Source organism: Lissotriton helveticus, chromosome 2_1 (assembly GCF_964261635.1).
Source record: "Lissotriton helveticus chromosome 2_1, aLisHel1.1, whole genome shotgun sequence".
In the NCBI taxonomy this organism is placed as follows: domain Eukaryota; kingdom Metazoa; phylum Chordata; class Amphibia; order Caudata; family Salamandridae; genus Lissotriton; species Lissotriton helveticus.
This window is the reverse complement of record NC_136059.1, coordinates 1,664,043,512-1,664,061,154: the sequence shown is the minus strand read 5'-3', so window position 1 is coordinate 1,664,061,154 and position 17,643 is coordinate 1,664,043,512.

The window sequence follows — 17,643 nt, the reverse complement described above, 5'->3', positions numbered from 1 at the left end:
TAAAAAAAATAGAAAATGAAAGTAACATTTTAATTGGTTGTCAATTCCAACACTTCAGATGTGTTTTGTGAAGTAATTTACCTCAGGGTATTTAGAGAGGTCTACAGGCTAAATGGTTAAATGGAATTTCAATCAAATTTGTGAAAATGGTAGGGATTGGTATGTAGTATGAGCTAATCTATATTTGGTGAAATTGTCTCCAGTCGCTTTTCTGTAAACTACTTTCCCACCTTTTTTGATGGTGCGCTTCCCAGGGAGTGACCCGGTACGCGAACCGTTGAGCGCCCCGGTTCGCGAACCTTAAGCGTTACGGGAGTTCACCATTTTGTGTTTCGGTCGAATTAAGATACAAAATGGAGGGCAAATAATGTTCAGAATGGGTAGAAGGGGCACGGTAGACTTATCTTGACCCCCTAGGTTTTGTGAGGGTGGCTGAGGAGGCTTATATGTGCGAAAAAAAACCATTTTTTTAAAAAAATTCGCGAGGTTAGCTCCCGGTTCGCGTACCGGGTAGCGCCCCGGGGAGCGTACTTTGTTGAAAATTAATGAAAAAAGTTAGAGTAAAATAATAATTGTGAGTGATCAGATGTAGGGTAGCTCTGAGAAGAGCTTTTGGGTTTATGGTACATTTAGGTACTTATAAGTAGGTACCAATGCACAGTCTTAAATTCAGAGTGAAAATTCGGTTGCCCTCATCTGAGAAGTGAACTCCATCTCCCCTGTAGATATCTTGCATGTAGTAACGCAAGTTATTGTTGTACAGGGAGCCCATTCCATGGTCTCTCATGTAACCTGAAACAGATTTGTTTACATGCTTCCTCGACTTCTCAATTTGTGGACAAAATTGGTTTGACCACCTCCATTTCTGTCTTTGGCATATATTTGAATATACCAAGGCAGTCTGAGGAAAAAGTGCCATTAATTGCTCAAAGGTGTCCTTTAAAAGCATTTCCAGACCTACCCCAGTCAAAGTGCCCAAATCATTACCTCCACAGTGCACAATTAACAGGTCAGGTTTGGGCAAATGCATAAAGGTTTTCACCAATGGTATCAATTGGTGACATTTTAATCCTCTGTGGCCAAACCACTTAATTTCCACATCTTGTAAATTGAGGTTAGGTAATTTTCTGTTCTCAGCATACCTGTGAGCCCAGTGGATATAACTATGTCCAACAATCCAGACAGAAAACATGGTGAGAGAAGGTTCTCCTGCAGTCAGATGAAGTGTGGCAATGAAATGGCAGTTGAAAAAATGAGAGTTTAAAATGAAAAAAACTGTGGAGTTTCTGTGTTCATGAAGCAGTAACAGTGATTGGTGGATTTTGATTGCTGAAAACAGAAAGTTAGGTTGCATGGATGAGTTATTTGAAAGATGTATTTTGAATGGTCAATAAAAAATCATTAAATGAAAGAATGCACTGGATATGCAGGTGCACTGAGAGTTCAGAGTTCAATTGCAACATTGTTGTGTGAACTTGCAAACACCAGACGTCTTCCAAGAGGTGGTTGCCATGCAGAAAAGGCATGAAATGGCAGAGGGGGGAAGGGTTTTCATTTGAAAAAAAGTGAGGGAAGAGTTTTGATTGGGTGACATGAGAGATATGTGTGAAGAATTACAGCATTTCTGTGCTTTTGATAGCTGCAGACTCTGGAGTGCATACCTTTTGCTCTGCTGAAGACAAATTGGTGTGTTTCTGAGACTGTTTTCAAACTCAAAGTATTTGCTAAGGTGAGAAAATATTTCTTTAATTTAGATAGAGAATAGTGTGCTTTAAGGAGAAAATTATGAATTATGTGGCGCAAATTGCTTGTAAATATGCTCCCACCTATGCATGGAAAATTTAGATTTTGAATGTTTGTGTTACATAGCCATGTTAAAAGTGATACAAACATGCTGCAAAGGCAATCAAAAAACGCTTTTATGTGTCTTAAGGACATTTTAAGTAATTTTCCCATGTGCAGTGTTTTGAAATTATGATTTGAAAATCGTTTTTGGGGAAAAGGAATTGTTTTTAAATTTATGACAAGGACATAATGGTGTATGCTTCTTTATAAGGCAATTGACTGTCCCTGATGTTATTTTTCCCATTTTAATGTAAGACCTTTCTCTGTGACGCAAATTGCTTGTAAATAGGCTCCCACCTGTGCATGGCAAATTTAGATTTTGAATGTTTGTGTTACATAGCCATGTTAAAAGTGACCCAACCATGCTGGAAAGGCAATCAAAAAACACTTTCATGTGTCTTAAGGACATTTTAAGTAATTTCCCTGTGGGCAGTGTTTTCAAATTATGAATTGAAAATCGTTTTTGAGGTAAAGGAATGTTGTTAAAATTTATGTGCGCCATATGCCCCCAAATTTCTTTTTCAGGGGTGCAGCAGGGTGTTCTTGAGACACCCCTGCACCTTTGGAAAAATTCCTAATTTGCGATGAGCTAATTGCTAATCGCAAATTGCACCTTCATTCATATGGGTATCCTGGCCCATGGAAATGAATGGGTAATTTGCAATTAGCAATTTGCTCATCGCAAATTTGGAATGGTAAAGAATCGCTATTTATTCCTTAAAATTCGCTATTTATGAAATGCAAAATAGTTTGATGGTACATATGGCGGTTGATGTCTAACAAGATAAGAAGCTTAGGGATACATTTATGATGACTGGCGCAATGAAGTGGACATTACTTACTTCATTGGTAGAGCTTTACATGTATTATGTCCTCTGTATTCTTCATCAAGCGTAACTTTAATCTGCAATCCTGAGTAGGCCTCACCTTAAACAAACCTCTGGATAGGCCACACCTTATCGTCATCATGAATTAATCATTTAAAATGCTAGGGACAGATTTATGATAGGTGTATGCCTCTTTTGCGCCACTTACAAAACACTGTCCACGGGGAAATGACTTAAAATGTCCTTAAGACACATGAATGTGTTTTTTAAAGCGTTTGCAATTTTTTTGGGTCACTTTTAACATGGCTATGTGACTCAAACAGTCAAAATCTAAATTCACCATGCACAGGTGGGAGCATATTTACAAGGAATGTGCTCCATGGGGAAAGTTCTTATAATGTAATATGGGAAAAATGACATCAGAGACATTGAAATGCCTTATAGAGAAGCATACACCATTATGTCCTTGTCATAATTTTGCAAACCATTCCTTTTCCCCAAAAACGATTTTCAAATCATAATTTGAAAACACTGCACATGTGGAAATGACTTAAAATGTCCTTAATTCAAAATTTGCTATTCTTTATTTTGCGATTGCACTGAAGGATTTGCAAATTTTGCGATTCCTTAAATGCAATGTATCAAACAAAAAATATGTAAAAAATAACATTAAGGATTTGGAAACTACCACCAACTTCTAGTTTGTGGTAATTTCCGAATTCTTTTCAAAAAGCATTTTTTTCCAAAAAACAAAAGGTGCCATATGACGCCAATACATGTCCTTAGGGCATGTATGTGCGCCATATGCCCCCAAATTTCTTTTTCAGGGGTGCAGCAGGGTGTTCTTGAGATACCCCTGCACCCTTGAAAAAATTCCTAATTTGCGATGAGCTAATTGCTAATCGCAAATTGCACCTTCATTCCTATGAGCCTCCTAGCCCATGGAAATGAATGGGTAATTTGCAATTAGCAATTTGCTCATTGCAAATTAGGAATGGTAAAGAATTGCTATTTATTCCTTAAAATTCGCTATTTAGGAAATGTAAAATAGTTTGATGGTACATATGGCGGTTCATCTGTAACAAGATAAGAAGCTTAGGGATACATTTATGATGACAGGCGCAATAAAGTGGACATTACTTACTTCATTGGTAGGCCTTTACATGTATTATCTCCTCTGTATTCTTTATCAAGCGTAACTTTAATCTGCAATCGTGAGTAGGCCTCACCATAAACAAACCTCTGGATAGGCCACATCCTATCGTTTTCCTTGATTAATCATTTAAAATGGTAGAGACAGATTTATGATAGGTGTATGCCTCTTTTGCGCCACTTACAAAACACTGTCCACGGGGAAATGACTTAAAATGTCCTTAAGACACATGAATGTGTTTTTTTAAAGCGTTTGCAATTTTTTTGGGTCACTTTTAACATGGCTATGTGACTAAAACAGTCAAAATCTAAATTCACCATGCACAGGTGGGAGCATATTTACAAGGAATGTGCTCCATGGGGAAAGGTCTTATAATGTAATATGGGAAAAATGACATCAGAGACAGTGAAATGCCTTATAGAGAAGCATACACCATTATGTCCTTGTCATAATTTTGCAAACCATTCCTTTTCCCCAAAAACGATTTTCAAATCATAATTTGAAAACACTGCACATGTGGAAATGACTTAAAATGTCCTTAATTCAAAATTTGCTATTCTTTATTTTGCGATTGCACTGAAGGATTTGCAAATTTTGCGATTCCTTAAATGCAATGTATCAAACAAAAAATATGTAGAAAATAACATTAAGGATTTGGAAACTACCACCAACTTCTAGTTTGTGGTAATTTCCGAATTCTTTTCAAAAAGCATTTTTTTCCAAAAAACAAAAGGTGCCATATGACGCCAATACATGTCCTTAGGGCATGTATGTGCGCCATATGCCCCCAAATTTCTTTTTCAGGGGTGCAGCAGGGTGTTCTTGAGATACCCCTGCACCCTTGAAAAAATTCCTAATTTGCGATGAGCTAATTGCTAATCGCAAATTGCACCTTCATTCCTATGAGCCTCCTAGCCCATGGAAATGAATGGGTAATTTGCAATTAGCAATTTGCTCATTGCAAATTAGGAATGGTAAAGAATTGCTATTTATTCCTTAAAATTCGCTATTTAGGAAATGTAAAATAGTTTGATGGTACATATGGCGGTTCATCTGTAACAAGATAAGAAGCTTAGGGATACATTTATGATGACTGGCGCAATAAAGTGGACATTACTTACTTCATTGGTAGGCCTTTACATGTATTATCTCCTCTGTATTCTTTATCAAGCGTAACTTTAATCTGCAATCGTGAGTAGGCCTCACCATACACAAACCTCTGGATAGGCCACACCTTATCGTCATCCTGGATTAATCATTTAAAATGGTAGAGACAGATTTATGATAGGTGTATGTCTCTTTTGCGCCACTGTGCGTCACTTTTATGATGCAGTGGCAGTGCAAAAGATTTGCTATGAGGCGAGAAAATTACAAATTGATGCATTTAGGCAGATGTGTCATGTTGTAAAAAATACGTGCCACATGAAACCGATGCAGCAGTGATGCAAAAGATGCACCATGTTGCAAGACAGGCCAACTTGGGGTCATATGTATCAAGCTAATTACCATTCGCAAAGATCAAAATTCTGCAAATTTCAGCCTTTGCGAATGCTAATTAGACAAATGGTATGTATCAAACAAGTTTGATGCAAAATAAGGAATAGCAAAATTTGCTATTCCTTATTTTGCGATTGCACTGAAGGATTTGCAAATTTTGCGATTCCTTAAATGCAATGTATCAAACTAAAAATATGTAAAAAATGACATTAAGGATTTGGAAACTACCACCAACTTCTAGTTGGTGGTAATTTGCGAATTCTTTTCAAAAAGCATTTTTTTAAAAAAAACAAAAGGTGCCATATGACGCCAATACATGCCCTTAGGGCATGTATGTGCGCCATATGCCCCCAAATTTCTTTTTCAGGGGTGCAGCAGGGTGTTCTTGAGACACCCCTGCACCCTTGGAAAAATTCCTAATTTGCGATGAGCTAATTGCTAATCGCAAATTGTACCTTCATTCCTATGAGCCTCCTAGCCCATGGAAATGAATGGGTAATTTGCAATTAGCAATTTGCTCATTGCAAATTAGGATTGGTAAAGAATTGCTATTTATTCCTTAAAATTCGCTATTTAGGAAATGCAAAATAGTTTGATGGTACATATGGCGGTTCATCTGTAACAAGATAAGAAGCTTAGGGATAGATTTATGATGACTGGCGCATCACCAGGGATGTGCCAGTCATCCTGCGCCGCTGTTCCGCCACCCATGGTGTGCTGCATTTACAATGCGGGGCATCATGGGGCAAAAATGGCACAGATGCGTGACGTATCTGTGCTGTAAAGGTAGTGATTGCTGGAGTTGTATCGCAAGTGCGATGCAGCTCAAGCAAGGCTCAGGGGTGCCCCATCTCCACAATGTTGCATCAAGACCTATGCCTGCTTAAAGCAGGCGCAGGGTTTTGACGCAGCTTTCTCCTATCTGATTGTAAATACGGCACACCATGGGTGGCAGAGCAGCGGTGCACGTTAACTGGTGCATGCCTGGGGATGTGCCATTTAACATAAATCTGCCCCTTTACATTTAAGTATGTGCAGGGGACACAGAGTTGGTGAGGCTTATCCAAGGTTAAGAAGAGATGAGTCCTGTTCACTGAAAAATTAGACATAGGCTTCACCTGCTCAGCATCGCTGGACATGGCTAAATAATAGCTGCAAAATGTTACTCTTGTTAAACAATTTTACTATTATAATCTCTGAGATTTGTCTCTTACTCTGCAACATCTCATTGTTGTTATCTTTCTTTAAAGATAAAGACAACATCAACATGAGCGACAATCTGCAATCAGTTGATTTTGACCTCATCATTGAACTTGTAATTGAAACATCAGTGGATGTTGATTCCTTGGATGATTTAAATCCTGAGGATGAAGAAGAGCGTGATGAGGATGCAGATTTGTCCGAATTATATGACATAGGGTGGGAAGCTGACCTGCTTGAGCCTATGGAACTATAAACATTTATTTTTAAAATTTATAATAAATAAAAAGTAAAAGTGTAAACCGTTTAATTTAAAAATAAAGACACCTTCAAAAACAGGTTATGTGTAGTGTCTTCAATAAAATATTAAAATATGCTCATAAAATTAGATCAGATTCACATATAAAATAGCACAGGTAACATGAATATAAATTCCATTTCTTTTCTGCTATTTCTGTATTGTAAATTTGCCAAGGACTAAAAAATCTTCTATTTAAAATGTCAAGTAGTGTGTTAAGTTTTTGATCACTGTTATTGATTTACTGTTTGGTAATAGTGGTTAATAACATTTTTTAATATATTTCACCACAGATTCAACTGCAGATCATTTCAACATTTCACCATGCCAACGAAAGAAAGAGAGAGAAAGGCTGCAAAACGTCAAAGACAGCAGGTGAATCAAAAGAAGCAGCAGTCCTCTAACAAAAAGATTTGTCAAGTCACGAAGAAAGCACCGGGTAAGAGTACAAAAACATTCATAAGAAATATGTGTAGTAAAAAAAATATTACTACAGAAAATGTTTCAGTCCATAAAAAGAGAAGCAATTCAAATGGAAAGGAAAGGCCAATCAAAAATGTTACTGCTAGAGCAAGAGATAACTCTGTGCATGATAGTAGAAGGAAACAACAATTTAGGGACATTCGTAAACGAATGTTCCGCAACAGGATAATTGGCAATTTGTTAAAAAATATTAAGAAAGGTCAACAGAAAGTGGTTTTTTATAAGAGAAAAAAAAAAGTTGAGAAAGTTATTGATCAGGCATTTGAAATTAAACGTAAGTTATTTATTTTGATAATCAATAGAATTAGGAAGCTAAACAAGGCAATTTATGATTTCAAAAGAAATAGTAGATGGAAGAGAATAGTTAATCGTAGTAATTTTTGTGAAGTTTTTTCTGGAGAATGGATTCATAGTTCAAGCTGTGAGGCATTTTTTAATGAGGAGAGTTATTTCCAGGATAATGATTTGGTGCATGCAGTTGACACCAGTGGTCGTGCTTATGAAGTGAAAGATGGTTGTCCAGTTGAAAAAGAAAAACTTGTGACAACAGAGGCAGAAGAGGTGTTAGGTAATGAGGTTTTAGGAAGACGTGCTAAGGGTCCTGTGTACACCTGGAAGTGTAGTAGTATTTGTAGTGTGCGACAGGATTCCATCAATTTGCTTTGTGATTTTGTACGGTCATTTAATAAGAAAAGTTTGAAGCAGAAAATAAGGTTGTTGCAAGAATTAGATCCTTGCAGAGTGAGAGAAGTGACAGGTTTGCATGGTCATTCACTGGCTTGTCTTTCCAGGAGAGTATGCCAGAGTGTTTTTCATCATTTCAGGATGCTAGCAGTGCATCATAATAAAGTGAGGAAATTAGTTAGAATGTTGTATTATGCTAAGAGTCCAGCAATTATGCTTAAACAATTATGCGCTGCTCTTTTGCATGGTTCTGAAATAGATGTGAAGAATATATGTGAAGAAATTGAGTTTTGTTACTTTGGAAGTAAAGAGGAGAATGTTGAAATTGACCAAGAAGAAGCGGGTAATGTGGAAGATAGTGTACAGGTTTCCAGTACAGATAATTTCCAGAGGGAAATTGTCACATTTCAGGTCAAATCAAGTGAGAGGCCAAATTTCACTTGTGTGTGTTGTCGACGCACTTATTATAAGAATCAGACTAAGTTAGTGGATTTATATGCAAAAAGTGAAAGGGAAAATAATAGTGAATGGAAGGATTTCACAACATATTTGATGGTAGAAAATTGTTTTGATTTGGGATTGGATCAACGTGTGTGTACTTATTGTTGTTGCAAATTAAATCAAAACCAGATGCCTGCTAGAGCAGTTCATAATAATCTGGAATTGGTTGAGATTCCTTCTGAATTGAAGGATTTAAATACTTATGAATCTATTTTGATTCAAAGTATCCATCCCTTTCAGGCTATTGTAAGAATGGAGTCAAAGACAGGGAAATTGCCTCCATCAGATTTACAGAGAGGATTAAAGGGAAGAGTTGTTTATTTGCCTCTAGATTTGAAGAAAAACATGAACACAATTGGAGTAGAAAAAGTGGAAGAGGAACCTCTGGTTATCTTAGTTAATGGGGTTCCGACAAAGAATAAGAAAATATGGCAAGATTTAGTAGATGTTAGGAAAGTTAAAAAGGCAACATTGTATTTGAAAAAAAATAATAAATACTATAAGAATGTATATGTTGCAGAAGAGGAAGTAAGTGAGGAAGAGGATAGCGATTTGTGTGCTGGTCAAATTGAGAAAGTAGAACCCTCTACTAGTGAAGAAATATATGAACATTATAGTGTTCATCCTTTGCATTCCAAGGAAGTCATGGGGTATGCTATTGAGTTGTTTCAAATGAAACAAGCCAAAGGGAGTCCCATTAGTGTTTGGGAGGAAAGTTTGGAAGCTCGGTGTTTCCCACAGCTTTTTCCAACAGGTCAGGGAGGAAGATATGATGAGCGACCTCATCAAATTCCTGCTTCTGAATACCGGACTTTGCGATTGTATGCAGGAGATGCTAGGTTTCGACAATGCATTCCTTATTTGTTTCATCTCCTGTTTGAAAGCGATCTGTCTGGACTGTCATATGCAGTGAACCACATCTTGAAAAGTGGTATACACATGCAAAACATCTCGGCAAGTGACTTTATGGATAAAGTCAATGTCCAAGACAGTATTTTGGATTCTCACCTGATTAATCTCATGGCGTGTCAGCGTGGTACTAATGAGTACTGGTACCGTCGTCATGGTGATTTAAAATGTATGCTGAGGAACTTAGGTACTCCCACATGGTTCCTCACTCTGAGCTGTGCCGAGTATGGCTGGGAAGACTTACTTGAATTTCTACGAGAGGCAAATGCTAACGTAGATAACATCGAATTCAAGACACCCGGAGAACTGTGCTCTTTGGATCCAGTCAATGTATGTAGGTACTTCAATCATAGATTTGAAGCTATGATGTCTTTCATCATGAATAAGAAGAATCCACCTCTTGGAGAGGTGTTGGATTTCTTCTGGAGAAAGGAGTACCAAGCAAGAGGTGCTCCTCATATACATATGTTGCTGTGGATCAAGGATGCACCTAAATTTGGAACGGATCCAGAAGACTCAGTGATGAGTTTCATCCAACAGTATTCTACGTGTGCTGTTCCAAACGCAAAGGAGAAGAAAAGCCTAAGAGAAAAAGTTCTGCGTTTCCAAAGCCATCGATGTGGAAAGTACTGCCGTCGTAAATTCCGAAACAAGGACAAGTTCTACACCAAATGTCGTTTCGGCTTTCCACGACCGGTGATTTCTAAAGGAAGAGTAAACAGTTTGATGTCTTCGCTGTGACATAATGTCATGAAGAAATCACCTAAAAACACATACAATTTGAAGAGGAACGAAGAGTCCAAGTACATCAACGACTACAACCCGGTGATTTTGTCCATGTGGAATGCTAACATGGATATACAGTTTGTGGCTGATAACTGTATGGCTGTGGCTCGGTATGTGACGTCTTACATCACCAAAAAAGAGAAGACAGAATTGAAGGATATGTGGGAGGACATTTCCCATGAAAAGAGCCTCAGCAAGAAGTTGTACAGTTTCAGTCTGGAGATGTTGTCGCATCGAGAAATTGGAGCTTACGAATGCTCTGACCGGTTGTCTTCAGCAAGTCTCTATGCCAAGTCCAGGAGTATCGTTTGGGCGAGTCTTGGTCTTGCTGCAACGCGTAATCGAGTTCTGAAACCTGTGCGGGAAATTGAGTATTTGGCGGAAAAGGAGCCAAACAGTACCGACATTTTGAAGACCAACATGTTGGATACATATTATCCAAATAGAAGCAGTCACCTCAACAATGTTTGTCTGTATGAGGTTCTTCAAAATTACATATTCAAGAGGAACATCAAAGACGATACTGAGAAAGGAGTGTATGCTGTAATAGGAAGTGAGGGATGTCTGGTCAAGCAAAGAAAATGCCACTTGGTAAACCATCGAAAATTGAGTGGCGAATCTCCTGAAAAAAAGGAGTTTTTCTATTTAGCACTTTTGCAACTTTTCAAGCCTTGGCGTGCAGAAGAGGAACTGCTTGGAGATTTCCTCTGTTACGAAGACTCTTTCAATGCCGCCAAGGAGACCATAGAATGTCCTGCTTTTCCCAAATATGTAGAAATGTTGAATGCGGAAATTGAGCAGGAAGCAACGATTGCAGCCGAGATTGCCAGAGACAGTTCTCAGGACAGTCAGAGTTCTGCTTCATTGAGTCAGGATCCACTAGGAGGACCTGTTATCGAAAATGAAGCTGCCACTGCCATGAATGAAGTGGAAAGAGCCATGGCACATGCTCAGGAGGATGCGGTTAACTTAGAAGAGTTGGAAAGACAACTCAACGTTGAGCAGAGGAAAATATATGACGAAGTTACCATGCAAATTGATCATGGATTAAGTCATGACAAGAAAGAGTGCTCATGTACGTCGTTGAAGCCTGTCCGACTGTACGTGAGTGGAGAAGCGGGAACTGGAAAAAGTTTCCTCATTAAAGCAATTTCATGCTATTTGCAGGAAAGGACAGAGTCATCGCTGTCTTGTGTTGTCACCGCTCCAACTGGACTGGCAGCACATAACATTAAAGGGATTACTTTACATCGTTTACTGATGCTGCCAGTGGAGCATGACAACAAATTACAATATCACAAGCTATCTGGAGATGCTTGTTTTGAAGTTTCAAGAATCTTGAGGAAAATGAAACTTCTTATCATTGACGAAGTAAGCATGGTATCCAATGTCATGCTTGCCTTTGTGCATTTGAGAATGCAAGAAGTTCTCAAAACAGAGTATGATGTGTTATTTGGTGGCAAACACATCATTGTTTTCGGAGATCTTTTGCAGCTGACACCAGTGAAAGGGCAACCTGTGTTCAAAATGCTCACGCATGAAGATACCAGGAAGTGCCTAGGCAGCATTGGCAACGTCAATATATGGTTAAACTTCAATTATGCTGAACTGCATGAAAATATGCGTCAGGCGAAGGATGAAGTTTACAAGACTATTCTACAAGATGTTAGAATTGGAAAAGTGACCGAGCATGGGAAAGAAGCTTTACATGCACGATTACTGTCAAATTTATATCCAGAACAAGATGTTGTGCCTGAGAATATTTTTCAGAAAATTACTGATAAGAAATCTGGAATATGTTTGATGCCAACTCTTGCAGAATGTGCCAAATTCAACAACAAAATGTTGCATTTAGAAAAGCAAGAGATTGTGAAACTGGAAGCTATTGACAGAGTAGAGCATATGGGATCAACAATTATTTTGTCTGAGAATCTGAAAACAAAATTGGATTCATTAGAGAAGAGTATATCTAAAACTGCAGGTTTTGAAAAGACTCTGAATGTGTGCTTGAACTGCCGTATAATTTTAAGAAGGAATTTACATGTTGAAAGAGGTCTGGTAAATGGATCAATGGGTAATGTTGTTGATTTTGTAAAATACAGAAATAGAGATGGAATTGAATTTTTAAAAATTAAATTTGATGGCATTGAGGAAGTACAGCTAATTGGTCGTTGCTCTGCTAGATTTTTGCTTGTAAAAGACTTATATGTTCGCCGTAAGCAGTTTCCTGTTTGCTTGGCATATGCGGTGACAATCCATAAATCACAAGGTTTAAGTGTAGACTGTGCATTGGTGAATATTGGCAGTTCTGTGTTCAAGGAGGGTATGGCATATGTGGCATTGTCACGAGTTAGAACTTTATCGGGATTGTACTTGATTGAGTGTGATGTCACAAACATTTGTGCGGATCTACATTGTGTTAAGGAATACAATAGGTTAAGAAGAGAGTATGCGCCACATTTGCCTCAGTATCCTTTGTTTGAGAAACGTGTGGTAGGCCGGAAACGAAGAAATGTGACCAATACTGGGGAGGTTGTAGCAAAAAGACGAAAAGTCGATGAACCTAAAATTACAAGCAGAAACAAAAAGGATTCTGTTGAAGATGTTGTTGGTTTTCAATTTGAAAACAGTTCTGGTGTCAACTGCTATGCTAATGTAGTGGTTAATGTTTTGTTTTCTCTAGAAAATGTAAAAGAAGAGATTGTGGTCAATTCTGATCAAAGATTTTGCAGTTTGTTAAATTCTGTGTTAGAGAAATGTAGCACTGATAGAACAAACATAGAAAGTGTGTCTGAAATTCGAAATCTGTTAGACAGATGTTCAGGCCAAACACAATTCTCTCAAAATATTCAGCAAGATTGTCAGGAGTTTTTAATGTATATGCTTGATGTATTGCATGCTGAAGGTGTAGATGTAGATCAGCTGTTTGGGCTTTCTTATCAATGGCAGCATGACTGCGAGAACTGTATGGTATCAAGTACTACTAGTGTAGACTCAGAAAGATTTATATATTTAACTTTGCCAGACAGTAAATCAGTCTCCTTTAATAAGCTAGTAAAAGCAGCTGATCACAACATGGAGTGTAGCCAATGTAAATCTGAAATGATGTCCACATTATTTATACGAACATATGGACAGTATGTCATTTTAATGTTCCAACGATGTAGGCCTGATGGAACAAAATTGACAACTTTAATTAAAAATTTTGTAGCTTCGCAGTTGTCAATATCAGGAAGGACTTTTGTAACTGCAGCAATTATATATCATGACGGCCCTTCAATAACATCAGGACATTACACAGCTTATTTAAAGTCTAGAAATGGCTGGTCATTCTGCAACGATTCTGTTTTAATTTTCAAAAAAAAATTGCCGTATGACCTTAAAAACTCTTACCTGGTGTTTTTAAAACCAAAATTTTAGGGAAATAATCTCGGGATGTGCTCTGTGGAATTTCAAGAAGTTCTAATAGCTCCTACACAATTTGGCCTTGAGGATAAGTGTAGTTCAGAGACATAACTTCTAACCATAAGACTGGACGTCATGGAGAAATAAGTGCACTTTGAATGAGTTCAGAAAAACTATTTCTTTTTATAAGCTAATTGAAGCAGCCAATCAAAACATAGAGTAGAGGGAATGTAAGTCTGCAATGCTGTCTACTGTTTTACATTGCTTTGTGATTGAAAGTGATGTAGAGAATTAAATAATTGTAGTAGTCATAGAGTTAGTGTAAGTCTGCTTCATAGTAAGCAGTATCAGTGTCATAGGAAATGTAGAACATGACTGAGCAAGAAGGGGAAGATATTACTATTCCTGGATTGTGAAAATGATCTTCAACATTTTAATTCTGAAAGTTGCAGAAATGCCAAATGACGGGATTGGCTTACAAGAAATCCAAGAGTTATAAATGGCTCTGACAAGATTTGGCCTTGTGGAAACTTGTGGTAGAGAGCAAGGAGTCATTTATTGCATGTAACATGTTTTTAAAAACGATGGAGATTTTCTTTCAGAAAGTGGCGGGCTGAAAGTAATAACAGCACAACAGAGTGTAAGCTGTTCATAGGACATCCTTTGACGTCATGGAAAGTAAGTTAACTTTAAGGAGTTCTGAATTCTGATTTGTTATGTTGTATGGGTTTTTTAAACACAATCATTTTGATTGTGTTTTTTTTTCCCCGCTGTTATATGATGAATACCTTCAATTCACTGTTTTTAGTGAATTTTGATACATTCTGAGAACAGCAAAAATAAACCATTTAACATGTATAATTAATTCTGTACTGTTTGCATTTATGATGTATCTGTAGAACTGTGTAGGAGGCATGGAGAAGGTGAGGCTTCTGTAAGTGTCAAAGTTGTTGCATGCAGTGCTGCGCTTCTGCGTATTCTTTCATATGCTAGACTACATCTGCACAATGAGATACCTAAGCAAAGGAAACACAAGTGATGTGATTGTGAAATGAGCAAAATAAATTGCACGTATTTCATTTACATCACCTGTGTTTCCTATCATTACGAATCACATTGTGCAGATCAAGTTTAGGTCTGTCCAGGGAAACATAGGAGGTTTGGACTTTGTTCAAGAGTGCAGTGAACATGACTCACTTCATTGGTAGACCTTCACATATATTATGTCCTCTATTCTCTTCAACAACTCGAAATTTCATCTGCAACCCTGAGTAGGCCTCACCTCAAACAAACCTCTGGATAGGAGACATCTTATTGGCATCCTGAAGCAATTATTTAAAATGTTAGTGTCTTGCGACACTTTTCTGAGACAACAGCAATGCAAAAGATGCACCATGTTTTAAGATAGGCCTCACTTCATCTGCATCAAGATACTGTTAGTTTAAAATGTATATCTTTAGGACTGTGTAGGGGGCCTGGAGAAGCAGAAGCTTCTGTAAGTGTCAAAGTTGTTGAAAAACTGTTTGTCCTTCAATCTTTTCCCTTGTCTTTTGTAATTTTTAAATACATGTTTTAATATTTTTCAAATGTTTGTTCTCTCTTTCACAGATTGAAAGTATAAAAACAAAAAGTGAGTAATTTAACGACATTTATAAGGTAAATGTTTTGTACTCTTTTTGTTACATTTCTATCACATTCACCTACTATTAGTTCCACTGCTTCATTTCTTTAACCCTCAGTTTCCTGCCTTTGCTACTTCCCTCATTCCTTTCTCTATTACCTACTTACTCAACTCCTTCCACTCTTTTTGTCAGTCCCTCTCTTCTCATAGTTCCTCACTCTTGTTCACTCACTCCGTCTCTATTACTCTTAGTGTCTTTGACTGATCACTGTATCACTATTTGTTCATAATGCTTTCTCTGTGTAGTTGAAGCACACTAAGGGGCATATTATGAACACAGCCAATAAAATTATTGCTCTTTTTATTGGCAGAAAACTGGTGCAAAAGTGGTTTTAGCGGCAGTTTTCTGCCGCAAAAGCAGCTTTAGCGACACATTTCTGCCAATAAAAGCTGCAAAACTTTTATTGCCTATGTTGATGATATGGCTCTATGTTACTTACATTTCTTTGCTGTTTCAATTAATCTTTTTCTGTTATTTTTTGTTTTCTGTTTTCTATTTTTTCTCTCTGTTATTCCTCATGTTTTAATCTTATTTTGAACATTCACTCACATTCTCCAAGAAACTCTTCTTTGTTAATGTTATACTCTCTTTTTTTTTCTTTCACTTCGTTATCTATTTTGTTTTTCACAATTATACCCTCTTCCGTCTTTTCTTCGGTAAATAGATCTATTAAACAGTATCTCTTCTTTACTCCCTATAGCTGTCTTTCTTTTAACATCACTCTCTGTTTACTTTCCTTATACTTACTCTTTTTTTTTTAAAATTTTTTTTGGGTTAGCTCCCGGTCCGCGTACCGGGAAGCTAACCGGGAAGCGAACCAAAAGAAATAGAGCTTGCCAGAGTGCTAAACATTCTAGCAATTTTTTTTGAAAGGGAAGGTAGTTCTGAAAAGAACTTTTTTTTAATATTTTTGTTGTTTTATATTTTTTTTTTATTTTTTTTTTTTTTTTGTATTTTTTTGTATTTTTTGAACGATTTTATATATTTTTTGGTTTTTTTGGGGGGGGGGAAACAACAAAAAACAGGCATTGAAAAGGGCTCAACAGGAGCAAAAAAAAAATTACTGGGGGCGGTTAGGGCAATTATGATGTTCATAAGCCAGGTTGATAGCATTTATGCTCATATTGCCACATGCTAACAACGCACGACAGTGCATACAAGTGTGTATCATGTGGCCAAAATTTTCTTGTATGTTTGGCACAGTTTCCCGTGCCTCTGCTGGTGTCAATGAAATTGGTATTCTTGATCTGGCCACAGGAGTTGATCTTGGATTTTCCTGCAAATCCCGTATTTCCGCCCGGCTATAATTGAGTGGATGCTTCCTGGTCATGTGCCTGTGCATAGTATGGTTCCCATAACTATATTTCTTATCCGTCCCTCTGGATAATTGTTCTTTGCAGATGAGGCAGGTGACATACCTCGCATTGACTTTTTTTTGGCCAGGAGGGATCGAATAAAACTGCCAGATGAAACTGGCTTTCTTATGGGAAACCCGGGGCACCTCTTCTAAGAACTGTGGTTCTTCTCCCTCCTCTTCATCCATTTCTTCCTCTTCCTCCTCAGTGTTGGTCATGACCTGGGGAGGCGGTCCTCTCTTCCCATGAGGAGGTGGAGGTGGCGGTGGTGGTGCACCAGCTGAAGCAACTACTGAAGCCATTTCTGATATAGTAATAAAGGTCTTCCTCTCACAATGATGAAAGTCAGAGTGAGGAAAGAAGGAGGGGTTTTCATCATTTGGGAAAAACAATACTTCTCAACCAATGAAAAGTGTTATTTTTAGGTCACCTGACCTAGCCTTACATCATTATGAAACCAAAAATGAAATGAACCAATGAAAAGTTTTATTAACAAGTCACATGACCTCTCACGCTCATGTTACGCGCTGCGGAACGCGCCCCGGTTAGCTTCCGGGTCGCTGCGCTTCGCGCCTCGGTCCGCGCCCCGGGGCACTTCCGGGTGCGCTAACGCGATACGTCACAAGACGCATTACGCGGCAACGCGATACGTCGCGCTTTCGCGACGCGCCGCAGATCGCTTCCGGGGAGCTGCGTTTCGCGCCTCGGTCCGCGCCCCGGGGCACTTCCGGGTGCGCTAACGCAGAACGTCATAAGACGCATTACGCGGCAACGCGATACCGTCACTATGTTGATTTCTTACCGGTTCGCGGACCGGGTCGCGGCATCAATTTGAGCTAACGGAAAGCTTTCCGGTTCGCGGACCGGGAGCGAAACAAAAAAAATATTTTAAAAAAATTATTAATAAACATATAAAATATATTTTTGGATTTAAAGAAGAATACATTTTACAGCTATAGATATTAGCTTTTAAAAAACCAATGAAATTCACTGAAAAAACCATAGGTTATAGACCATA